Genomic DNA, 12,228 nt, shown 5'->3' with positions numbered 1-12,228 from the left:
ATGTTCACACGTAAAACTGTTTAGTACAAGAACAAATTTCAAACTATCATAATAAACTATGTTTTAACATAACTTTGTCATCTAGGTCTATTTTTAAAAAATGTGAGAGTGAGAGAGAGTGTGTGTGTGTGTGTGTGGGGGGGGGGGGGGAGAGAGAGATAGGCATTGACAAATTAATCGGGTTGTATTTTCAATGGGTTTTTTTTCCCGACCAAGTACTAAAATCAGTTTGCACATTTTGATAAATTCATCAAAAACGCTTTGTACTAAAATAATATGTCGTTGAGAAAGTAAATTTAAGAAGTTCCAAATTATGGGCAAAATATTTATCTGAATCTAATTAAGTAATTTACTTCAATCATTAATTAAATTCTGTTATTTCAGACTGGTAATGAATTAAGTATTCAAAATACATATGTGAGGCTCATAGATCATATGGTCACCTGAAAATTTTATGTTCAATTTGACGAATACATGTACGGTGATAATTATAGAATTATTTTGACTTCTTCCTTGGAAAGTCCAATATGAAGGAGTGTGTATTTAGAGGCAAACACCATAGTGCGGGTATTAATGTCTCATGACAGCATCTAGTTTTCTCTTTTCCCGTCTATAGGCTAGTGTTTCCCATCCTGTTTCATAATATAGAGACTTACGAGGAGCATAAATAGGTAGGCCAGTGACAATACGCGCAGCTTCTAATTGTAATTTCTCCAACCTATCACAGTTAGCTGCGGAAATATTATCCCATACATCTGATGCATATTCAAAAAGTGGCCTAATAAATGTAATATACATTTTAGTTAAAAAGGCTCGATTCAGTGATAATTTCAATTTACGAAGACCCGCAATTTCTTTTGAAGTCTTTTTAATAATGTTATCAATGTGATTTGTCCATTTACCAGACTTTGAGAGCGTAAGTCCAAGATGACATTGAGTAGAAGATGTGACTGTCTCTTGATTGTCAAACTTAAAATGTAAATTGGATACCTCATTTTCTTTACAACCAAACATTAATATTTTGGTCTTATTAGGATTAAATTTTATAAGCCAGTTTTTTGACCATTAATTAAGTTTTTCTAAGTCAAGATTAGTAAATCTTTCTAAGTCCTGTATATTTTTGGAGGTATTTGACACAGATGTATCATCCGCAAATAGTCTACAGAGACCATGGAGTGGATATGGCAGATGATTTATATAAACTAGAAAAAGTAAAGGCCCCAGAACAAAACCCCGGGGAACTCCTTCTTTGGTTCTTCCCACCGAAGAACTTGATGATTTTATTTTAACCTTTGTGATCGACTTGTAAGATAATCATGCAAGAACCTCTTCAACAAACCAATGGCACACGTTATACAATCATTTCACAATTCATTTCAAATATACCCTCAGATGCTTCAGATTTAAAATAAGACTTTACTAGTTAATTGCCTAAGTGATAAGAATAACTTTCAAATGATATTATTATGTCTGAATTTTTTAATTCATATATTTGTTGCATATGTACAGAGAAAATACGTATCCAAAACGATGAAAATTGCACTTCAAGTAAAGATGTTTGCATCACATACAATGACTTTTGAACACAACGTATACTAGTATATAAACTTTCGAAAGTACATAATATTATGAAATATGTACACCACATAATGACTAAATCACATCACTTAATGACAAAACTACGTAACATAAGGAAATTCACAAAGTAAATCATATAATGACAAACGCACATCTCAAAAAAATAAATGCACATCATCGAAATGGGTTTGAACTTCATCGATATATATCCTCGTTGTTCTTGACTAACTAGGAGCTACCCTGTGGGAAAGGCTGAATAATATTCCTATGAGAAAGATTAATGCACTGAAGAAGTCCATGTTGATGAGATTCAATGTTGTGTTAGATAAAGATGACATTTTTTTCATTGATGGTTGGTGGCCTACAATCTATTGAGTTTCAATAGCTCGTGAATTATCATTCAAACTCAATGAGCTTTTGGTAACTTGTTGATAGAAATGATTTCAATTGTACACGTGTACAAAACTGAGAAATACCTTCGATCGAACAAGTAGCTATAAATATTACTTGAAAATTTTACCCCGTCTCTTGGTTTCTTTTCCTTTCAGTATATGTCGCTACCTACATTGTATTATATATTATATTTCATTTAATAAAGAAAATTTTGGATTGACCTAGTGTTGTATATACAGATTGATATCTTACATGCAGCTGATTGCTCGAAATTTGAGTTTTTATTTTTACAATGCATTTCATTCCGTATTGACGCGATTTTGTCAGAATAAAACTAAATTGTGTATTATTTATCAATGATCATGTGTACATCTTTCTTACTACCTAATCAGGCAATAACTTCAAAGACAATTTGATAATAAAGATTTTAGTCAAAATCAACATGTTTTTTTTAAACTTTTGGAACACTATACATGAAACAAAATTAAAAACAATACAAATACTAGCATGCCAATTTGGGTGTATCAAAGGTTTGAAGTGGGTAATGGGGTTGAATTAGGCTGGACGTTTGATGCCTCCTATGTAATCCCCCCACCCCCCTGGATTCTTGAGAACGTAAAACAAATTTTTTAAGACGACTCTTCTTTATTACCATACTTGTCAAAATTCATGATAAAATAATGAATGAAAATAAATTAACTAAAATTTTAAGGTCTATGAGAAAACCTGAAAGCTCTATCCTGGTAGATTATAAATATAAAGCTTTTATAATTGGTTTGATTCAGTATTTTAAAGTTAAATAGTAAAACTGATATATAAATCTGATAATAGGAAAATTTATTTAAGGAATGAAGCTTATTTCAACTTATGTTATCCGATATAACATAACTGGGGCAGTTTACGCTTTATAAACCTCGAAGCGGTTTATAAGAAAGCGTAAACTGCCCCAAGTTTTGTTAAATCGGATAACATAAGTTGAAATAAGCTTCATTCCTTATAATTTAATTTCAGTATAGACACTGAGATAATTTTTCCTCCGGAAAAAAAACTTTAAATTGAGCATTATTTTAAAAATAACGTCAAGCGCAGTAATACGTTTTTGACGTAACTCATTGTGACGTGAGCAAGTTATGTTATACAAAATATTATATGTTCCTCAGAATGATTCAGCAAATAAAATTGCTTGATACAAGTGAAATTAAATTATACAAAATTAAAATGTAATGTAAAGCAAAATTAAACGATTTTGATAACTAGTGTTGACTGTGTAGGCGACATCTCCATATGAAAGATTCCCGAGTGGGACGTTAAACAACATACAGTGAATCATCAAGTGTATGCACTGTACTTGTATGGGTTTACTTTTTGATAATTTTTATGACATAATACTTAAAAGATGCTTGTTGTTTAGTCCAGTCTGGTATATTCTATTTCTACACCCTGTACTGAAACACTTTGACAACTCCTTCGTAGTATCCCACCCACAGTGTAGATTTGTATAGGGACAGTGTGGAGGGATAGTTCACTTCATTGTCTGTCAGTAAGAACTTCAGGAACTCCCCGTCAGGACTCAGTAGATGGATCTGTTTGTTCCGTGGGTCATTAACAAGGATATTACCGAGGGAGTCACACACTACACCATGTTGGAGTGAATGTTTTTGCCAGGTTCTGTCCACGGTAGACAGACTTCATACGACCAGAGGGAGACAAAATCACTAGTTCACGAGTAGTGACTTTTACGATTCACAACACAGATATCACTGTTACTGTTCTGTGTGACACTGTATGGCTCTGTAAACAGTTAGTCTGACCGTCCTCCTGGTACTCATACTCATGGATGACATCACCTGTCACTGTGATGTGGCTCACCAGACGTCTGCTGTGAGACTCTAATTTGTGATCATCTGATACCTCATCTGTTAAGGTGACCAGTAGTCCTCCGTCCACTGACTTACAGATTCCATATGGTACCAGTGGATCTGTACTGATGACTGTCGACACGACCCTGATGGTGACAGACAGCTGATGGAATTGTTACTTACGTCAGTGAAATAAACATCACCATTATCAGTCACACACATGTCATTAGGAAAAATACCAAATCTATGTTCTTTTATGCCTTGCCTATTGATTTTTTCTATGTATTTTGAATTTATTTCATGTATGTAACATTGGTCTTCACTGATTGACCCCAAACCGTGCATTGCTTTATCTCCATATTGAAAGGAGTTTATTTGAGTAACACCAATAACATCTAAATTCAAAGTTCTTCCAACCAAAGGTGCAAGAAGGTCTTCATTGATTTCACCTCTAACGAATTACTGATTTTTGCAATTTGTTATATGAACCTCTAATTCAGACAGCATTTTTGTCAATTCTCTGTGGTTGTCAATCAAGCTGTAATCAAATGGTGCTGTTGTTCTCCTCCATGAATTCACTGTGTCAACAATTCCTCTTTTCGTCTTCTCTAACTCAGATTTCACATGATTCAGCTCATCATTCTTTTTAATCAAGTTGTCTTTCATTGTCTTTTCATGCCGTATTCTGATTTCTGTCAGCCTGGCTATTATATCTTCGTAATGCTTCTGTAGTCTTTTAATCTCAGAATCGCATAGTTGTTTATTTTCTGTGATCTGTCGTGGAATCTTCTTTAGCTTCTCAGCAAGTGTATGTAGATTTCTTCCTTAATCTTCTTCAAAAATTTCAGCAGACCTCTCCTCCTTTGGGTGGCTGCCGTGGATATGGTTTTCCAGTTATGATCTCTATGATTTGATTTTTTCGCAATCACCACAAATGAATTCATCACAGTCCTCACATATCATGTCAATGAGTAAATCATGGGATCCACACATTTCAATATGCTCTTGAGGAGAGCCCAGTGGATATTTTTTGGTGGTATTGGCAGCCATGTTTGTCGGGTGTTGCCTACCTGAATGTCCTAGTTTTAGCATGCAAGTAAGATAATTATGATAGCGATTGTGATGTCGGACTTTAATTTTATTCAATATGACACCTAGATGAGCAATGAAATGCAAACACACAGGTATATGCTACAACATGTAAACATGAGATATTCTTTTGAATTCTACAAAACTAGATATTGAAGGTATAAATAAGGCGTTCCTTGAGAAAAAAATACACGATTAAAGATATTGATATATGCCGTTATTTACCTTTTCACCAGTTTTAAACTTGACGCTAATGATTTAAATTGTTTAATAAACAGAAGTGTCTTATCTAATAAAGTAATAAAAGAATTAATTTTAGAGCTCGGTAACACTAGATCCCAATTTCCCCAATTTAAAAAAAAGAAAAAATTTTTAGTTTTACATTCCACTTTTAAAATTTTGACACCCTATATTGTTGCCCAAGCTAACAAGTTCATGAAAATTAATGGGTAATTTATAGTCTATCTGTGCACATTTTTTAAACGTAAAGCTATTTTCCCTGTATAATTTAAAATTCCCAATATCCGCCCGCTGGAAGCAATTTCTTTTTTTTTGGGGGGGGGGGCAACCATATTTTTCAGTTGGCGGCCCTATCAACTACCAAAACTTTCATGCCAAGCAAAAAAAGACATCAGACGTTTTTCTTGAGGGGGCACAAGCAGATAGGGAATATTTTATATGGTAATGTTTCTATGCTTAAAAACTTTTCTGCGGTGTACTATATCGGCAAAATTAGGGGGGGGGGGGGGGGGCACACATCCTGTAAATTAAAATTTATACCAGCTAAAAACTATATTAATGCTTAATTTTCTCTAAAATTAAGCATACCAGGATCTTCATTATTTTATATCCTGTCAAAACTAGAACATTTTATAGTACTTTGTACTTGCATGTTGTGTATGTCCTTGATTTCAATCTGACCAATTAGAACTTATGTTCTTCATGAAATGTTCTGTGTGTCACTAAAACTAGTCTACTTTTGTGACTCAACCAAATACTTGTACCATGAAGCTAATACATTAACAAATTTCAATCTGCACAGTATGAAGATGCTTGCAGTTTGGCTAATTGTGGTCATGTAAAAATCTTGCTCATAACTATTGAGTCAGTGGTTTGGGCTATGGCTTTCAATTTCAAAAAATGTATTCCTTGTGAAAAACATTTTTTAGGAACCACCAACTTTGACCCTTGACCATCACGTTTGACCCACTTTTACACAAGAATTCCAAACTATAGCCTTGTCCATAACTTTTGAATTGTTGGTGCTAGGGCTTTCATTCTTCATATGTGATTCTTCGCAAACAGGGCATATGAAGTTTGACCTACTTTTCAAAACTTTAACCTTCAAATTGGTAATACATGTGTATCTTGTGAATGAAAAGTGATAAGGTTTTCATATTTCATATGTATTACTTGTAACAAGACCTTTCTTAATACGCTATGATTTTTTACCTGTGACCTTAAAATTTGACATCTTTTTTTTTTCAAAAATTTTAACCTTGGTCATAACTTTTTGAATGAGAAGAGATAGGGCTTTCATATTCCATGTGTTTTACCTGTGATAAGACCTTTCTAGTACACAAAAAGTATACACTTTTTTTAAAAGGTGGCATGAAGCTCTCGGGTTGTCCTCCTTTTTTTTTTTTAATCTGTGAGCTACAGATCTGCAGCTAAGTCAGAGTTAAAAGAACTTTACATAACTTAGTCTACTTGAAGAATCAGACATAAAGAAATAAAGGAAATAAAGTTACAAACATCGATTTTAATAAGAAAGTGAAAAAAAAATTTATAAAACATGAATTTCCTCACCAGGAATTGTTAAAACACTAAATTGACAAATTACAGAAGAAATCCCGTACTTTTCCTCAACAACAAACAGTCACTAAGGTCATTGACAAATGACTAAAAAATAACATCATTTATCCTGGTAATAATGAATCACAGTCAAATTTTTTTTTATGTAAAATTCCTGTGATTCTCCCTCTGAACACATTATACAACCATGACCTTGGTCAATGACCTTGACATCATGACTTTGGCTTGGTTTCCTGGTCGTTTATTTCTAAAATCAACCCTCTGTTGGTTCCACTGGCTCGTCATTCTCGACATGAGGATGACGCAATGGCTAACACAGAACCGTAGGGCTGAAAGCTAATGATGCACCCCTGGGGTACCTGCAAAGAAATGTTACATGAACTCAATATAAGAGCAAAATGTTATATAAATGACATCATGTTTTAATTGAATTATGCAGCTATTATTAATATTTTCAAAAATTACATATGTTAAATGCTATTCAATATAAATTTTTGGGTTCATAAAAACTCAGGTGTAAGAGGGAAAAGTTATAAAAATAACACAGTGTGTATATTAAGTAAATTTCATATCTCACTGTAATTGTATCTTCAAAGAAATTCGGAAAAAAAATAATTTTTGGGTTAAATTTCCATATTCAATACTGCTGTTTTTTTTTCCAGGATAAAATCTATTTAAAGAAAATTTCTTTTCACCTATGAAACTGGCAAAGTCTCTTTTTGTTAAACCCGTCCCAGATGTTGACAAATCCATCTGATCCTCCAGATGCAAACGTGTTGTGATGTGAGTGGAAGGCGATAGCGTTAACAGGGTAAATCTTCTCCACGCCATTCTCTTTAATTCTGTGACATTTAAATGCGTATTTCCTCTTTTGGACTTCTGGACTGGGGTCTAAATACTCCACGGCAACTCTCCCTTAAATAATAAATATAATACTCCTGTCAAAGATCAGTTGTAGATCTAAACATAGCATATCCATGTTTTCATTATTACAATTTTTTAGCTCTTTAAAATTTACATTTACACCACTTCTGTCCAAGCTTACCCTCTATAGAGCTGAGTACATATCCCTGTTTATTTGGGAAGCATCGGATCAGCGAGTTTGATATTTGAGATGGACTCTCTTCGCTGCTGGACATATCCCATGTTCCTCAGATCCCAAACCAGGATCCGTCGTCCAGCAGTACCGACCACAAGTCTATCCCCGCACACAGACATTGTGTATACCTGCCATAAAAGTCAAGATAGTGACACTGATTAGGACAGACTTTTTTGACAAATATCCCAGTACATATATAGATATTCTCCTCATTTAAAAGTATCAACTAGTGGTTTTCTATTGTACAAGTCAACATTATGATGCAAAGTCTTTCCAGCATCTTTCACAATACAAATTTCAACTTTCCCCTTTTTTTAAAGAGTTTACATGAATTGTACAGTGGCAAATCCTTATTAGCATAAATTTGGAAGTATTAAATGGCAAATCCTCGACATAATGTTTTAATACTAAAATTAAGAAAACCTTTATCATTTATCTGAATTTTGTAGAATACCTTGTCGGGTTGACTGAAGGAGCCCGCAGCACACGGCGCCCGGGGTCCCAGAGTTTGACCGTGGAGTCCCAGCTTCCCGTGATGATGACGTTAACCTCCGGACAGTACTCCACGCAACGGATAGGATCGTCATGCTGACCTACATTCTGTTCTGTACAGAAATTTATAGTGTATCCTTTACTAAAACTACATTTTAAATTCAAAGGTGTGACTTGATTTATATGATGATCAACTGTTGCTCTACCTCTAATTTGTTTTTTACTCAATGAACTCCATTGAATACAGAATAGACATTTAGAGTCAGGAAATATGTAGAATTTCAGATTTTCAGAATTAATGTATTTTATTAAAGAAATTGATTCTAATGCAAGACTAAGATGCATTTATTTTACAAATGTCCCATATCAGAGGAGAGACAACTCCAAATAGTTTATGATATATTGCAAGGAGATATTTTAGGATAAGTAGAATATTTGCTTTTGAAATATTTTCATTAAAATATTTGCGAATTAAACACTTAACAAAAAGTCCATTTTATTTTTGGCCTTTTTATTTTGGAGTTAAGAATACAAATTTATATGCTGTCACTCAGCATTTGTAACTGGTTGTACTTTTTAAACAGTTGTTGACTGTAGATATATACAATTACTAGTAAAGAAAAGACTCATTTTAAATACAGTAAAAATATACCTTCTGTATCTTTTGATAACATACCTGTGCTAGTGTTGAAGTCAAACATTTTAAGAGTACAGTCTAGTCCCCCACTGTAGGAGTGCACTGCATCCTAGAAAGATCAAATCAAACTGAAGCAATAAATTCACAATGTAATCAAAATGAAAATATATCTATAATTAATTTCAAATTACCAACATATTATAATCCCCTTTAACTTCTGTACATTTATAAGTTTCTTGTCCTTAGCTTAACTCATTACTAACAAATCTATTTCATTTATATTCTTTAGGTCTAATGTAAATAAAGAAATTTAAATCCTGGCTCCTATGCCCAAAAGTCACAGGATTTCACTTTATCAAAAGAAAATATTAATAAAAAAAAAAAAGTGAGACTGAATTTGAAATCAAAAGTGAGCTCATCTAAGTGTTACAGCCCCAAGTATGGTCTAGATGACACTTCACTGACTTACATAGAAGCAGCAGTCTAACACAGGCTCAGCATGGTTGTACTTGATTCTCATGTTGTTGGCGATGACATCATACAGTCTAACGGTACAATCCCAGGAAGAAGCCAAGAGAAACTGATTGGTCGTGCCAAACTTAACCGCAGAAATCCCATCATCAGGGGCATTCTTTAGCTTAAACTCATTAGGTGTTTCTGCCATTGCTGGAAAAAGATTTTAAAAAATTATATCAGATAATAATTTAGTGTGCACAGAATGAGACAATAAGCTTTGGGTTTTTATTCCCTGTGAGCTGAGTAGAAAGTTAATGGGTTCAACAGGTTTATCAATTTACATAGAACTTGATTTTCATTTAAAATAAAAATTTCAACAAAGTATTCTCTCTCAAATTTCAAGTCTAGAACAAACTATGTTAAATTTATTTTTTCAAGTTTACATTTTTTTTTATTCCCTTGACATTTTTGGTAAAATTTCTCATCAAAGTCAAAAATTAACATAAAATTTAGTTTACTTAATTTTGTATTTGAATGCTGCAATTCACAAATCAACTTTCTAAAATCAGACAATTTTGTTCTCTGAATAAATAAAGATGTCTCAATTTTGACAAAGAAATACTGAAATTCTACCCAAAACCATAATTCTCCCTGCATGTATTTTACTCAGAATGAACCCCCTGATTGGCAATATGTACATTTTCTACCACTACTAGAACAATTGAAATTTTCAACTGCTATCATTAAATGTTACTTTCACAGGTCCGGCACAACATCTTGATTAAGCTATATAGCTTGATTTAGCTTTATAGCTTTATTAAGCTATTCGGAATAGCTTGATTAAGCTATTTTATCACACTTTTTTCTCAAATGTTTTATTTTTTCAGCATGTGCAAAAAGTCGCACCTTGGTGCAGTGGGAATATTAAACTTTGAACTCTTCTGAATACAATGCATGTAAAAATCACTCACCAAATTGCGTCTCCTTGAGAGACTTTGAAGTCAAAGTTTTAAAAGTTGTGGGCTACTGATGAGTGAACACACAGTTATCTCTTGAATGAAATTACAAAGCTGGTCAGTTATGGCCAACAGGATAATTGATTGGTAACAGTTCAACACAATGAGAAGCAATCATACTTATCCACGCCTCACCGCACTTGATATAATAGTGCAGTTACTCAAACAATGGAAATTCATCTTTTGCTTAAAAATATTCAACAACAGCTATGTTAGAACTTTCTATGGTTTAGGTTGTATTTTTGATAGCCATAAGTACATATATGCATAGTCAAATACTTGCGACTTTTCTTGTTTTTCTTTCTAAAACCGTTTTTGTTAAAATCTGCATATGAATAGCTTTATTAAGCTATTTTAAATAGCTTAATAAAGCTATATAGCTTTTTAAAGCTATATAGCTTAATCAAGCGATTGTGCTGGACCTGTTTCACGAGTTTTGCAAAAGACAGTAAAATACAACATAAAATATTAGCGAGCGCAGCGAGCTCAATAGACTAGCGTGTATGAACAGAGGAAATTCGGATTGAAATCTGTACATACGTCAGCCAAATTTCTCTGTGCAACATTCCCAGAATTCCTGCACTACCCAATGTCCTTTGCGCGAATAAATCAAAAATAGTAAAAAAATAAAGGAACATTGCTTCTTACCGAAATCTTAACGAAATGATTTTGCCTTACCTTATTCAAAAAAATACCCCCATGCCACAACACCGATTTTCACCTTGCCCTTCGGAAATGAAACAAATGACGTCACCGGAAACTTACGAATTTTGACGAAGTCATATCGGTTGCTTCCGTGAAACTCGGATGTTGCGGTGCATAGCAACATGGTGGCTAAAATATAGCAACAACTTACTTGAAAAGAACGATTTAATGCAATCTCTATTCCATAAAACCTAAGTCTGGTCCTAAGTCAACAGAACTTTTTATCTGACGTCATACTTTCGTCACTTCAAAGGTTCGGGTATTTCCGATTTTGTCGGAAACTTCCGAGAAGTTTGGAATCTCGATCCCGAGGCTTGGGAAATGATTTCTTTTTATTGTTTTGTTTTTATTCTTTTTTCTTTCTTTTTCTTGATACATGTGTAGGTTTATGATAGTAAATAAACTGCGCTCACCCCAACAGTCACACCGTAAAACATATTATAATATACAATATACAGCTTCTTTTTCACAATACAAATTTAATAATAATAATAAAACAGACGTGTGATTAAAACAAATTGCACCACACGTGGATTACCGTACAGTTTTCCCCAAGACGTTATATCTCTAAAACACTCGGTAACTACAGTATTAAATTAACGCAAATTATTAACTTTGAAATACAAAATTCGTGTTTCGTGAGATAAAAATTATTTAGAGCCTATTATTTAGTGCAAACATTTCAAATCAATCTTACAATTTGTTTTCTTTTTCACTACACCGCCAAAATCTAAAATAGGAAACTCATGAAGTGAACGAAAAGGTAAATGTGAACGGACACTTATTAAAAACCCGGAATGATACCTTTACCACGGCTGCAGTTTACAGTTTCAAAGTTTAAAATAAAAAGAAAATCACCACATTTTCATAGCAAAATACTTGTATTGCTGTAAAAGATTAGGAGGCAAAATTTCGGTTTTATTCTACCAGTTTACAGTGTAATCACTTGGTAATGAGTGTTTGATCTAAAAAAAAAAGGGGGGGATTTTGCCAAACATGCAGTATATCTTATAGCCTAACGAAATCACAAGGAAAATAAACAGAGTCAAAATATAATTAGCTTTATATAAACAAATATAAACAAAAATG

General features: G+C 33.4%; 1 pseudogene; it reads right to left on the bottom strand.

The window, feature by feature from the left end:
- Nucleotides 1-3,404: 3,404 nt before the first annotated feature.
- Nucleotides 3,405-11,905, bottom strand: LOC134234180 (mitotic checkpoint protein BUB3-like; annotated as a pseudogene).
- Nucleotides 11,906-12,228: the final 323 nt, after the last annotated feature.

Source organism: Saccostrea cucullata, unplaced genomic scaffold (genome assembly GCF_032062105.1).
Source record: "Saccostrea cucullata isolate Sc308-1 unplaced genomic scaffold, CSIRO_AGI_Scuc_v1 ctg3812, whole genome shotgun sequence".
Lineage (NCBI taxonomy): Eukaryota > Metazoa > Mollusca > Bivalvia > Ostreida > Ostreidae > Saccostrea > Saccostrea cuccullata.
This window is presented reverse-complemented; position numbering and strand designations above follow the sequence as displayed.